Below are 14,605 nucleotides of genomic sequence, written 5' to 3' on the forward strand. Positions count from 1 at the left end.
TTTTCAGTCTCTTGAGAAGAGGGACTGAATCTTCTTGGCTGTCCTATGACCTTGGTGGAGCCCCAGCCCTGATACAGGGCACCAGGTGAATGTTACCGGATGTGGGGTATGACATGGTCTGATTGGCATTCGTGAGAGGACTCTTGGGGCAAGGCCAGCCTGTGGATAGAGCAGAAAGAGCACAGGCACCAGGCTCAGGGGGATGGAGGCCGCTCCGGGGCTGGCGAGCAATGCACGGGTCTGCACGATGCAGGAAGGGTGAATCGGTGACAGTGTGTCTTTATCAAAACCCACAGAACGGGACAATACAGAGACCCCGAATGTGAACTGTGCACTTCAGTTCCTGAGAATGAGATAAGATCAGCCCATCGACCAGAATCAAGAATTCAGATGGGGGGAGCGCCTGGGTGGCTCCGTGGGGTCAAGCCTCTGCCTTCAGCTCAGGTCGTGATTTCAGGGTCCTGGGATCGAGCTCTGCATGGGGCTGTCTGCTCAGTGGGGAGCCTGCTCCCCACTCTCTGCCTTTCTGCCTACTTGTGATCCCTCTCTCTCGGTCAAATAAATAAATAAAATTTAAAAAAAAAAAAAGAATTCAGATGAGAGGGGTGTCTGGGTGGCTCCGTGGGTTAAAGCCTCTGCCTTCAGCTCAGGCTGTCGTGATCCCAGGGTGCTGGGATCAAGCCCCGCATCAGGCTCTCTGCTCAGCAGGGAGCCTGCTTCCTTCTCTCTCTGCCTGACTCTGCCTACTTGTGATCTCTGTCTGTCAAATAAATACATAAATAATCTTAAAAAAAATTTAGATGCTAATAATGAGGGGGAAACCCACGTATGTGATGGGAACCCCATACTTTCCATTCAATTCGACTATAAACCTAAAACCTAATACATTTAAAACATTAAATGTATTAACCTTTAGAAGTCCCTGGGAAATGACGATGAGGCAATTCTGGGCCCACCAGAAGGGTTAAAATAAAGACAGACATCAGCAGAGTTTGGTGAGGCCATGAAGCGAGGGGGAGCCTGGTGTGCCATGCCGGCCATCCCCGAACCCCCATGAGGACCAGCACGCCCCCCAGGGCTGCCAGGAGAAGGCGCTCGGAGCCTTCGGCTCCCCCAGAAACACACCTGCGCGTGTGTTCATCCAGAGACACGTACAAAGATGTTTGAGGCATCGCACCAACAACCCAGTCCGCGAGCTGTACAAGGGGTGAACCCGTGCTGAACGCCAGAGCAGAGCCCGCACAGAAGGGGTCATGAATGAACGTGGCTGCACACGGCACACGGACGAACTTCATAAACACCAGACGGGGTGATGGGAACCAGACACAAGGAGAGCACGCTGCCCGGTTCTATTTATACGATGTGCGAACACAGTCAAAACCACGGTGTGATGACAAAAGTCAGTGGGGTGGGGGGAGGCCGGGCCAGGGAGCAGGGCCCCCTCCCTCCCTCTCCCTTCCCTCGGCTGCCTGCCCTCTCCCTCTCCCCATCTCCGGCTTGCCTTCATCCAACCACCCCAGTCCTGCGGGGGGACCCCCTCCTCAGCTGGATCACAGCAAAGCCCAGTGGATTCTCCAGGGAATTGGCCTCGTTGGGCGAGGACTTTTTGAACCAGACTTCAGAGTGGAATTTTTTTCTCTCAAAATAGAGAGGAATTGGCTGTCCAGCAGTTAAAGATAGAATCCTGTGGCAAGGCCAGGGTCTGAGTCCCTGTCCCAGCTGGCCAAGGACAGGGGTGTGGAGGCCTGGCTCCACCGCTCCGGGGGCTTCGGGGCCCTCCCCTCCCGGTTGCAGCTGGCGCTAAGTCAGGGGGCCAACAGCCCACCCCCACAGGCTGGGGGCCTGGAGGAGCCAGTGGGAGAGCCAGGATGGGCTTCCTGGAGGAGGGGACCCCCGAGGAGACCAAGTACACTGGTGAGAGAAAACGGCTGGCACTCTGAACCTGGAGCTCAGGGGGGCTGTGGGCAGCGGTGGGCAGTCTGTTTGGGGCCAGATCAGGTAAGGCCCCCAGTGTCAGCTCAGAAGGTGTGTTTCATGTGTGCACACTGAGGGTCACTGAAAGACGTGGAGCAAGGGTGGTGCGTGAGGGAGAGCCTGCCTTGGGCATGAGGAGTCTGCTCAGAGTTGGGGGGGAGGGTCCAGCGTGGGTGTGGAGGGCTGGGAGCAGAGGGGACGCGGACCAGAGCCAGGCTCTGTGCAACCCCCACTCCTGGAGAGCAGGTGAGGCCCTGCAGGCAAGATCTGGTCCATCAGGAGGCCACAGTCCCCAGCGTAAAGCCACACCCAGCCCAGTGCAGGGAGCCCCCCAGCCACCGCGGGGCCTGGCTCCAGGTGCCAGAGGCAGCAGGCCACGGGAGCAGCTTGGCGCCCACCGTAGAGCCAGGACAGGCTGCCCCAAGCAAGGATAGGTTCTTTGTCAGGAAGCCCAGGTGTGCACTCCTTACTGTGGACTGTGGGCATGTGTGTGTGTATGAGTGTGTGTGTGTGTGTGTGAGAGAGAGAGACGGCACATCCCCACCAGGGGCCCAGGTGGAGGCCGAGACACCTGTGAGTCGTGTGGTCCACCCTGAGCTCAGCGTCCCTCTGGGATGTGCCCGCAGGGTCCCAGGCCTCTCTGCCTGTGCTGGCAGCTCTTCCCAGCTCTGACTCACCTCCCAGGGCCAGGTGGAGGGGGTGGCTGTGCACCTGCAGGGGCGCTGAACCCCCAGGAAGGATGTGCTGGAGTGACGACAGGTCCCTGCCTTGCCACCTGTGCACCTCAGGGCACTGGTTCCCCTTCCCACAGCGTGTTCTGTACCCGGACCCCCTTGGCTTGGCGTCCGTGAGTCCCCAGCACCCCAGCTTCTCTCTGAGGGGGCAAAGGTGATGGGGCAGACCATGTGGGCAGGAAAGCAAGGGTGATCGGTCCCCACTATGAAGCCAGGGTTTGCACACGGAGCCCCTAGTGAGACCAAGGGGCTGAACCCCCTAAAGTCACCCCGAGCCACGGCGCCTGCACACACACACACGGGGGACAGACAACTGGGCTGGCAGAGCCCCCCCAACCCCAGCCATGTCGCTTCAGGTCACAGAGCACACTGTCCATGTGGTGGGAGAAAATCAAGGCTGGGGGGGGGTGCACCTCTGCTCAGGGCCACACGTCCACTCAAGGAGGATGAAGCAGTCCAAGTGGACCCCGTCCCAGAAACTCTCCTGGTCACTGCTCATTTAAAGACAACTCTGTGGAGTTACAGGGCCATACAACAAACCGAGCGTATTCAAGGTATAAAACAGGAAAGGGACGCAGGTTGTGTGAGTACGTTATTTGTACATACACACCTCTAGACGCCGTCCCCACACTGGCCCCTCCCCGACAGTTTGCACTTCCTGGTGGTACCAGACACAACCACATCCTTGGAAATCCTTCCGTCTGACCTCTTTCGCTCAACAAAATAATACTTTGAGATTCTTCCCTGGGGTGGCGTATGGCATCCCACCCACATTGCTGAGTACTAGCTGAGTACTAGCCGAGTACCAGCTGAGTACTCAGTACTGAGTACTAGGGATGCGGCTGCCCCACATCTTTGCCAACACTCGGTATGATCGGTCTTTTTAATTTTAGCCGTTCTTCCTTGTTATTTCCCAAACGGCCAGTGACGTTGAGCCTGTTTCCAGGTGCTTATCTGCCACCCATACGTCTTATTTTTATACACCTTCTTTTCTTGCCCGTGGGTTGTTTGTATTTTTATTATCAAGCTTTGAGAAGTCTTTTTTTATTTTTTAAAGATTTTATTTATTTGACAGAGAGAGATCACAAGTAGGCAGAGAGGCAGGCAAAGAGAGAGGAGGAAGCAGGCTCCCTGCTGAGCAGAGAGCCCGATGCGGGACTCGATCCCAGGACCCTGAGATCATGACCTGAGCCAAAGGCAGCGGCTTAACCCACTGAGCCACCCAGGCGCCCCAAGCTTTGAGAAGTCTTAATGCATTCTGGATACACGTGGTTTGCTGAGATTTTGTCCTGGGCTGTAACTCGCTTCTCATCCTCTACAGCATCTTTTGGAAAATGGACGTCCAACACGGAGCAGGAGCTCGGAGACCTGCTGGCATGTTCCCCTCTCTTCACGCTCGTCAGCATCAGTCCAAACGCCCCCGCCTCCCCCATGCAGAGGGTCACACCCCTTTGGGACCGTGCCTGCCCCACTCGGAGCCTCTGTCTCCCTGTCTGTGCCTGTCACTCTACAAAGCCAGAGCCCGGAACTCTTCGAGGCCCCGGGGTACTCCTTGCTCAGGGTCTGGGAAGTGCCAGGACCCAAGATGGGGCAAGAACCAGCTGTCTGAGTTTCAGGAACACAGCAGAAGAGGAGAGGGGCGGACGACCAGCCGGTGTTTCGAAAGGCTGCAGGTCTGCAGCTCCTGAGGGAGGGCAGGAGGATGGGGGCAGGCCCACCCTTGGGCTCCAAGCCTCCCCCTCCTTGCACTCCCTGCACCTCCAGACCTGTTACTCACCCAACAGCTGCAGGGCGGGGTGGGGGCTTCCAAGGATGGGGTCTTACCCGTCTCCCCCAGGAAGAACCACCCAGATGCCTCAGACCTCCCCTCTCTGGAAAGGCCAAGATGTTCCCCAAACAGGTCTTCAGACACAGCGGGCAGCAAACGCCTGCTTTGAATATCAACGTTCTCCAAAGATCAAAAAAGAGAAAAGAAAGAAAGGTATTTTGGAAACATCTAATGTGCCAACGAATTAAGTGTCTGATTATTAACGAGCTCCCTCCCAGAAGAAGGGGAAAAACAGCCAGGATCCTCAGCCAGCCTCGCTGAAATCAGATAGAGAGAGAGTTTCTTACGCTGTGAGTACAGGCCACGAAAACAAAGCAGACAAAGGGGACCACATCGAAGTTGTAAAAGCCTGCAAGGGAAGGGAGGCAATCCTCGGAATGAGACGGTAACACACAGCACGGGAGAAAACCCTTGCAAATCACTCCCCTGAGGAGGGGTCTGCGTCCAGAATACGTCAAGAACCACAACTCAACAACACCGAACACCGATACCGGATTGTGAAGGAGACGAAGGACTTGGACAGACATTCCTCCAAGCCTGTGGAAAGAGGCTCAGCACCACCGAGCATTAGAGAAATTAAAATCAGAACCACAGTGAGGTTGGGATTGCTGTGTTCCAAAATACAGAAATAACACATGTCGGCAGGAACGTGGCGAAGGTGGGAGCCTGCACCCTATCAGCGGGGCCACGACACAGGGCGGTCCCTGCCGAAGACAGTGTGACTTTGGGCAAAAATGAACAAGAGAACGCCCTATGCTCCAACCCAGTGGTCCCACTCTGGGTTTACATCCGAAGGAAGTGACAGCCGGGTCTCAAAGAGGTTATTTCCAGGCTCATGTTGAAAGCAACTCGGTGCACAACGAGAGGTAGAGGCAGCCCACGGGCCGTCAGCAGGTGAGTGGCAAAGCAAAACGTGGTGTACAGACACAGTGGGGCATCACTCCGCCTCAGAAAGGAAAGAACGACCCCTGCCCCCACGGGGACAAGCCCTGAGGACACCACCCAGACACAGGACACGCACGGGGACCCCACACACATGACCCGGAGTTATCAGCCTCAACGACACAGACAGCAGACAGTTGGGGTGGGACTGGGGAGCAGACGGGGGTCCATGCATCACAGGGACAGGGTCTCCGTGGGGGGATGGAACGTTCTGGAGACCTATTCCACCACTGTGTGCCTACAGATAACACTACACTACAAACTTAAAAATGATTAAGATGGTACATTCATGACATGTGGGTGTTTTGTTTTTTGTTTGTTTGTTTTTGCCACAGTTAAATTTAAAAAAGAAAAGAAAAGAAAAGTAAAGTAAATGAGAGTTCCTTCTTCCTCATCCTGAAACTCGAATCTCCTGCAATGGGTCCCAACGGGCTTAAGCACGGGATTAGACATCGATGGTCCTCACAGCCACAGCCAGAGTGAGTCCCTCCCTCGTGCCATATCTTAGCCCTGCTGCCTAGAGTCTCGGGAAAGCTGGCAAACGCACAGCCCCTCATCCGTCTGTCCATCCATGTGTCTACCCACCCACTACCCAGGCACCCGTCCAATAAATATTCACCCTGTGATTATTCTGTGCCCCACGCTCTCCCAGGGGCAGGGGACGTAGTGAAGAACAGGCAGACAAGTCCCTACCTCACTGGGGTCCCCTGTGGGGGGTGACGGGCAGGTGGGCAGCAGAGAGATGGAGACAGAGAAATGATAGGTAGATAGACGATACCGGATAGAAGGATAGACAGATGATAGACAGACGGATAGATGATAGATAGATAGATAGATAGATGACTGATAGATGGACAGACAGATAGATGATCGATAGATGATCAACAGATAGATAGATAGACAGACAGACAGATGATAGATAGATAATACCAGATAGATGGATAGAGAGACAGATGGTAGATGATAGAGACAAATAGACAGACAGATGGATAGATGATAGACGGATAGATGGGTTGACAGACAGACAGATGACAGACAGACAGGTAGACATGCTAACTCGCCCACACTACAGCCCACAGGCTACCAAGATCGCAGGAACCAGCGGCAACTGTTTCTCAACGTGAAACAAGGTGAGGAGGTGGTGGGTCGGCCCCTCGGGATGGGGTCCCCTTCTGGCTAGCCCCAGAAGAAGGGACTGTGGCGGGGACCGAGAGAGAGGCTCTGTGAGGAAGGGGAAGAGCTGGATCAGAGCAGGGTGGGGGCAGGTAGAGAGGGAGTCAGGGCTGGTCCAGGGCCTGGCGGGGCTGAAGGGCAGCGCGCAGGTGAGCGGGAACCATGGGAAGCCCACGTGGGGACAGGGCTGAGGGAGGGGAGCAGCCCCCTTCCCTGGGGCTCCACATCCCTCCCCGTGTCACCGCAGGACTTCCTGCCCAGGTCCCCTCCTGGCCCCCGAAGCCGTCTCTCCACCTGAGCACTTGCCCTCGCGTTGGGGGGAGAGGGGGCAGCGACCACTAATCCAGGCTCAAAGGGGGCCCAGCATGGGGGGTGGTCCTGGCTCCGCAGGGACGGGCGCACTCACCTGCAGAAGGGGCCCCCAGCCCCCCAGCTAATCCCACCACCAGCCTGATCGGGTTTCCCACAGCTCAGACCCTGCTTTCCCAGGGCCGCGCGCCCCACCAAGGTGCTTTCACGATTGTCCTGACAAGCTGAGCGTGAAGGAAGGGAGAAGCCGCCTGTCACCAAACGTCCCCAGTGGGTAATTATCTGGGATTAGCGCAGCTGCTCCTCACCAGCGTCCTGACCCTTGCAGGCACCTCAGCCAGGAGAGGCGGGAAGGGTCTGCCTGGCCCCACCGGCCCTGGCCCTGCGGCTGGCGGACCCGACCCCCCAGCTCCCACCGCACCAACCCCCCCACAGACAGACAGAGCTGGTGTGGCCACAGACGCTGTTTTTGAAAGGTCTGCGATGTCCTCTTTGGCATCAGATAGAGCAGGGGAGGGAGTGTCTTTTCATCTCGCAGGGCCTGGGTTCACACGTGACTGACCCTGGTCTGGGATCTTCAAGGTGCTTGTCTGGAGGGGGAGCAGTGTTTTCCTGGGAGGGTCATGGAGGAGCTGGCGTGGCCTCTGTGTCTTCCGGGGCGGCTGGCCCCTGGTTCGGCCCCACCAGCCTCGTGAGAGACTCAGCCATCGGCACCTGAAACAGTTGGTACTTTCACATCTTGGGCATTCTGATGGCTGTTCCTGGAATCCCATCGTGATTTTAATTTGCATTTCCTACGGCTACCAATACTAAGGTTCACATGTGCTTGTTTGCCAGCCTCCCGCCCATGAAGTGTCTGTTCAAGTCCTGCCCCCTTATCCAGCTGGTTGTTTCCTGTTGTTGAGTTCTGAGTGCTCTTTATATATGCTAGAACAAGTGCTTTGTCAGACAGCTGTTGGCAAACATCTCCTTCCAGTCTGCAGTTTGTCATTCATACCCTTGTCAGCATCTTTCACAAAGTCAGAGTTTTTAATTTCTATCAAGTCGGTTTAATGATTTTTTTTCTTTTATGGACTCTGCTTTGGGTGTTGTTCATAAGATTATTTTCCACAGAGATGGGATTCCTGCCTGTAGCTGTGGCCCCAGGAGCTCATGGCTGTGGGATCATGACATGCAGAGAGAAGGAAAGGGAGGCACCTGGGCTGGGGAGCTGGGGCTGGGGCACTGGATGACAAGTCGCTGGACCCTAGTGGCTGCAGAGAGATGGAGGTGAGGGCAGATTCAGACAGAGCAAGGGCAGTGTCTGGTGTGGGGGGCTGGGTGCTGGGGGTCCTGGAGCCCCCCTGGGACAGGTCTGGAAAGGGGGCTGGGTGCTGGTGGTCTTAGAGCCTCCCCAGATTGGTCTGTGCAGGGGGCTGGGGGTTGGGGGGGGTCCCAGAGGCCCCCTGGGACAGGTCTGGGAAGGGGGCTGGGTGCTGGTAGTCTTGGAGCCCCCACAGATGGGTCCGTGCCAGGGGCGGGTGCTGGAGGTCCTGGAGCCCCCCGGGACGGGTCTGTGCAGGGGGGCAGGCACACACAGAGCCCGCCAGTGCAGATCACTGGGCAACAGGCCTCCAACGAGGCTACAGCTGCCTCATGGGGAAAGGACCGTCTGTCGGTCTGTAGACAGTGAATCCCGACGCCGCACCCACCAGCCCTCAGGCTGCAGTAGCAGCATGGAGAGGAACCCCAGGGGTGCCTTGAGGCTAGCTCCACAGCTGTGGAGGGTGGGGGTTGGGGGGAGGGCCCGGGAGCCAACCTGCACCAGGGATAGAGATGCAGGTAGCAGCGGAGGAAATAGCCCCAGGGGAGAGCCTTCACAGGCTCCGAGGAGGGTACATGTGCACACAGCCTGGCCCCCAGGACCTTCAGCACAGCAGACCCTGCTGGGTGCCTGGGACTCTGCTCTGTGCTTGGGCTGCAGATGCCCAGCCATCGAGGTCAGGACAGGGGAGCCTCGTGACGGGATCCGTGCCTATAGAGGAGACCCGAGAGCTTACGCCCTCTCCGCTCATGGCCAGTGAGGACAAACGAAGGTCTGCTGTCCTCTGGATGTGAGGCCTCACAGGACATGGGCCCTGCCTGCGCCCATGGTCTCCGACCTCCAGCCTCTGGAACCAGGAGACAGGCTGCAGACTGTGGTGTCCCCTTACAGCTACCAGGACGCAGATGGAAAGCGCTGGAAACCACTGGCGAAGCCTCCTTCCTGTCTGGCCCGCCCCAACACCGGGTGCCTCCCCTTCACTCCTGCCTGAGTGCTGGGGGGTCAGGAACACCTGAATTAGGGTTAGGGCAATCATCTGGGTACCAGTCCCCTCCTTTGGGCCCAGGGAACCTGGGGTTATTTCTGCTCACATTTGTTGACTGTGGGATGGAGCGTTCCCACTGATGGGCTCTGTCCAAATCCCCATAGTGCCAGGAAGAGCAAGGCCTGAGGGGAATCATGGGAAATGAGAGGCCACAGAGACCCCATGGCAGAGCCACTGTAGCCCACCAGTTCCCCAGGGAGGGCCCACACACGAGACCGTCTCCTCAGGTGGGGTCCCCAGACGCCATCTCTCCGCCTGGCCCTGAGCCACCTCCCCATCCCCCCAGCACCTTGCAGGGAGCAAGGGAGCAGAGGCTGAGAATGGGGACAAAAGAGACACACAGGCGAGGGTCCTGGCCCCCAGGATACCTCCATGCCTCTGTCACCTGCTCTCCCCAGAACTGCCGCCAGAATGCGGGACAGACATTCCCTGAGTGAGCGTGGGGTCTGGTCCTTGGGGAAGCAGTGTAAAGCAGGGACAGTCAGGGAAGACAGGAGCTGGCCAGGAGGCCCCCAGCCACACCAGGGAGACTTGAGGCCAGGCTGCAGGGGCTCTTTCTAACCTAGCCCACCCACATCAGCATTGCCTCAGGAAGCCCCCCCAGACCCAAGAATCTGCAGCCTCCCAGGGCTGGGCCCCTTCCTGACCCGGAAGAGGGGGTGGCTCCCAGGCCAGCTGCCGCTCTGCTTCACCTGAGACCAGTCTTGGGATGCTCACGAGCCCCACACACTCTCTTCCTTTTCTTGGGCATATAAAGGTGTCCCGCAAAGCTCTCTGCCTCCTCCCGCTGATGCTGACCAGCCCTGGCTTAGCACCAAGGATATGCCAGGAGCTGTGCCCTTTGCCAGCACAGACGGGGACTCCATGACAGGTCGAGGACTGTGAGCCGTTGCAGTGGGAGAGGAGGGAAGAGCTGGGAAGGGGTTTGGGAGTCCTAAGAGATCACCCACCAGCTGCTGGCATCTGCAGACTGGGACCTTATCTGGGGACAGTGTCTCGACAGAGGTCATCAGGTTCAATGAGGTCATTGGGACTTAACCCAGGATGACTGGTATCCTTATAAAAAGGGGAAATCTGGACAAGGACAGGTACCCAGGGGGGAAGGCCACATTGGGCCCAGAGTGCTGTGGCCACAAGCCAAGGCGGGCAGGCCCTCCCCAAGCACCTTAGTGGGAGTGCGGCCCTGGGACACATGGTCCTGACTTCCAGCTGTGGATTGTGTGAGCTGCGCCAGCAAAGAGGCCAGCCGTCTTGAAGCACAGGTGTGGGGGGATCCCTGGAGCTCATGTGGGACCCAGAGCAGGCCCCCAGGTGGGAGCTGCTGGGGAAGAACAGGCAGGGCCTTGTCCCCGCAGTGCTGCCCCCTGGTGAGGTAAGCCCAATGCTGGGCCCCAACAAGCTGTCCGAGAGCCACGGCCGCCAGGCTCCCCACCTCCTGGCTTCTGCACCCCACGCCAGCTCCCTGTTGGGCAGACTCCATGCCGGGGCCACACAGAGAAGGGGTTAGTCCCCACTCAGGCAAATCGGCACCTTTAGCCTTGGCTCCTGGCACGGCGGAAGCCAAGGGCTCTCCACTAAGCCAGATCCCGCCCCATAAAATTCCAGTTGGTGCTTGTTGTGTGTTTCCACCGGAGAGAGAGGCACCGTGCAGACACGATGCAAATGTCAGGTCAGACTCTAAGCCCACCAACCCGTTGGATGAGCTCCCAAGCTGGGAGCTGGGGACGCACAGTTGGGTCCCGCAGGGGACCGAGCGTCCCTGCCCCTGGAGGGGAGCCCGTCGTCTCCCAGGGCTCAGCCGCCTTTCCTCCTCCCACTGACTTTATTTTAAGCCCAAATGTTAAGGACATTTGCAAAGATGTAAAACAATGCTATTCTTCTTCCTATTTTTTTGAGAACATAGTTATTTTTCTAGAACACGTTACTTGCAGTAGCGTGTCACGGGTAGAGTTGCTCATGATAATTTCCCTGAGCCGGATTGTTATGCCCGTCTCAGAGATGAGCGAACAGGGACTCCTCACCCTAACCTCGTGCGATCTTGATATGACCCTGCTGTGACCTCGGCTGTCAGCCCCATCTGGCTCCTCAACCCCACACCCAAGTGCCCTCTCTGCCCGCTCGGCCACTCTTGCTCTTGGCAGGGGAGGTCTTGCTGGCACCTCCTGCCGCAGCCTCACTCCGAGGAGGCCTGGGGCAGTCCGGCCAAGGTGGCTGGGAGGACAGGATGTTTTGCTGGACTCCCATTCCAGTTGGCCAGAAGCAACTCCAGTTTGTCCAGGGAACCCTTGGCTCCGTCTGCCTGGAATCCCAGACCTTTCTGTTGCTCGGGTCCAGGCCTGCAGGGGCAGCCAGCAGCGAGAGGGAGAGCCGTCCGCCAGGCACGTGGCCCAGGAGTGGCAGCTCCCAGAAGCTTCTCCCAGCTTCTCCAGAAGCTCAGGCCCAGGGCTCTCCATTCCCCTTCTGCAGGTGCCCCCAGGAGAGCGGCCAGCATCACCATCTCCCCACGACGGGCTTAGGGGTCTGAGCCCAGGATCAAAGGGGCATCCTTGCCCAGGGAGGGTGAACCCTCCAGGCCACCCGTGGCTCTTTCCTGCCAGCCATGCCGGGCAGCTCCTGGCCACTTCCGTCCAACTGCTCACTGTCAAAGGCCATAGGCCAAAGCTAGAGGGCTCCCTCCTGAGGGCCAGGCATCCTCCATGATGAGGACAGCTGTGCCAACATGGGGCAGTACACAAGCACCCTCGGGCCCACACCCAGGGCTGTGGTTCCCGTCGTCCTCACTGTGGGGGGCCCTGTGTCCCGCCGGTGGCCAGGAGTTGGGGACCACTATCTCAGAAAGAGCGTAGGCTGGGCCCCCACACGGCAAACACCAGCATTTCCCTGGCTCTCAACTTCTTGGAAAGGCTGTCCACTATTGCTAGAGCTCCCAGAGAAGCCCGGAGCACAAAACTTCCAAGAAAGGCCAGAGGCAGAAGTGCAGGGCCAGGCCAGGCATGTCCCCTTCTGCTCTTCCCCTCAGGGTCATGCCAGTCAGGGCTGCTAGCCCACCGGGTCTTGCGAGCCAGAACCTCTCCTCTCCTCCCAGCCTAGCAGGGAGACTCTGCCAGCCTGACTGCCCACCAGCACACCCCTTCTCCCCGTTCCGTCCCCTGGGAACCAGACTGCAGTGCCTGCACGGGTTAGTTGACACGTGGGACGGGGCAGGGGCCCCACAGGAAAAGAGACCTGCTTTCCCTCCCCTCCCCTCAGCGCCCCGAGAATCCACGTGGCCGGTGGGGCTGCCCTCTGTCCACGAGGTCATCCACAGCCATTCTCAGTCCGGCCTTGGGACCCCAGGAGAGCCTCGAACCCGTGACGGGGCGGGACAGGATGGACACCACCATCATTGTCGCCTTACCTCCCAGACGCCAGCAAGAGCCTCAGGGAAGGAACCCCCAGGGCCTCCGTTCCATGCTTTGAGAACCGTGTGTTCCTCCCTGCGACTCCCTGTCACGTCGGTCTGCCTGGCTCACAGCTGGCCTCAACCTCTCCTTGGAGCTTCATGCTTCACGACTGTTCCGCTTTCATTCCTTCTGCTTATGGCACATTCCTTCCATATTTTCTTCTCCAGACTCCTGAAGGACAGAATCCATTTGGCCCGGCTCTCTCTTTTTGAGCCAGGAGCCCCTGCTCCCAGCCCTGTGCCCACCATGTGGGGCCATACTGCAGAGAGAAGCCCCCTGACCCCCGAACCCCTACAAACTGGGCCGAGTTCCACCCTCTGAGCCAGGAAGGGTCAGTGTGGTCTGCGGTCCAGCTTTCCTGCTTCTCCTCTGGGAAAGGAGGATTCTCCTGGGTCCCTCCCTGAGGCCTCACAGGTGATGTCTGCAAGACCCGGGGCCTCCTCTCCCCCAGATGGGCCCCTCTTTGTGGGCATCTGTGTCCCATGAGGGAAGAGCAGGCATGGGGAGCACATGGAGGATGCAGGGCCAGAAGATGCCCCCACCAGAGCTGAGCGAGGCTGGAAGAGTAGAGCCGCGTGCCGTCAGAAAGCCGGGGCCCACCAGGACTTGCCCAGGCTTGGCGACAGACTCTAGGCTGTCACCTTCCTGAGCCTCCGTGCCCTCTGCTTGCCTGTCCCCTAGACTCTGTTGCCAGGATGGACGCACTCTGCATCTGCACTGCCTAGGACGGGACCACGAGCCACGCTGGGGACAGAGTGTTTAATGTCACTTAACTCTCATTAATGGAGGCTTGAAGGGCTCCTGGTGGCTTGCGGTGGCTTGCAGTGGCTTGTGGCTCACCTCTGGGAAAGCTGTCACAGCTACTCCACAAGGTCACACGGTGAGATGCGGGCAGAGCCAGGACCTGAGGTGCTGCCGGCGGCAACCATCCCTGGTCTCTGTCACCTGCAGGCTGAGCTTTGGTCCAGGGGGTCTGACGGAGGGATACAGGACTCAGGAAGCCAGCCAGCTAATCTCGGGGGCCTGGGGGGACTCTCCCTTCTCTGCCTGGGAGCCCCCCGTACCAGCCTGGCTGCCCAGGCACATGGCTCCTGGAGCCCCAAGTACACCATCCTGCAAAGAGCCAGTGTCCACAACATCTGGAAAGGGAAACTCCGTGGGGGGACCGAGGCTCTGAGCGTCCACAACCATAAAGGTGTGTGGGCGCAGAGGGAAGACCAATTTCCAATTATTCCAGAATACAATTGCCAGCTGCCAACAAGTCTGATGTAAACTCTCTGGCCAGCCAAACCCCACAGGCTCCTGGAGATCCACCCCGCCCGCCTTGGGGTGGGATGTCCTCCGTGTGGTCCTGGGAGAAGGGGCTCCACCCGAGCAGCCTCGGGCCCCCCACCTCCCTCCAGCACAGCCTCAGGGCTCCAAGTTCCCATGAGCACCAGGCCTGAGCAGTGGGAGGCAGACATCCCATCCAAGCCCCAGGGCCAGGCACACAGGCCAGAGGCATGGAGGCCCGGGTGGCCTCTGCACCATTGGCGTGGGCTCTGGGTTGGAGCCAGGAGGAAACAGAGGGAGAGGTGAGGGTGGGCGGGTCAGTGGGCGAACACGCTTCTCTAGAATGCAGTTCTTCTCCAAGTACTCAATGCCCAGGCGAGCAGAACCCATCCACTCGCGTCTGGAGACCACACACCGAAGACTGCCTCCTGACATGGTGGAAAGCAAGGTCTTTCCTCATAGCGACCCAAGCTGGGGTAGGTGGAGGGGGGAGGGAGGGGCGGTGAGTGTGAGTCCCTCCACAGCAGGAACGGCGCCCTGCTGCTATCTCAGGGGTGGGAACTGGCTGGGGGGCAAGTGAGG

The 14,605-nt window shown here is 58.5% G+C and overlaps 1 long non-coding RNA gene across 2 annotated transcripts in view; it reads right to left on the reverse strand.

Annotated features, from left to right (window-relative positions):
• Positions 1-14,605, reverse strand: part of LOC309854675 — a 34,266-nt gene that overhangs the window by 11,191 nt on the left and 8,470 nt on the right. The window contains exons 3-4 of one of the 2 annotated variants that reach the window (XR_014306346.1): positions 13,592-13,724; positions 12,706-12,922 (exon numbers count right to left, since the gene is read on the reverse strand). This is a non-coding gene — a long non-coding RNA (uncharacterized lncRNA). The remainder of the gene's footprint in view (positions 1-12,705; positions 12,923-13,591; positions 13,725-14,605) is intronic. The other variant, XR_014306345.1, reaches the window with a different exon arrangement.

This window comes from Mustela nivalis (genome assembly GCF_964662115.1).
Source record: "Mustela nivalis genome assembly, chromosome: 19".
NCBI lineage: Eukaryota > Metazoa > Chordata > Mammalia > Carnivora > Mustelidae > Mustela > Mustela nivalis.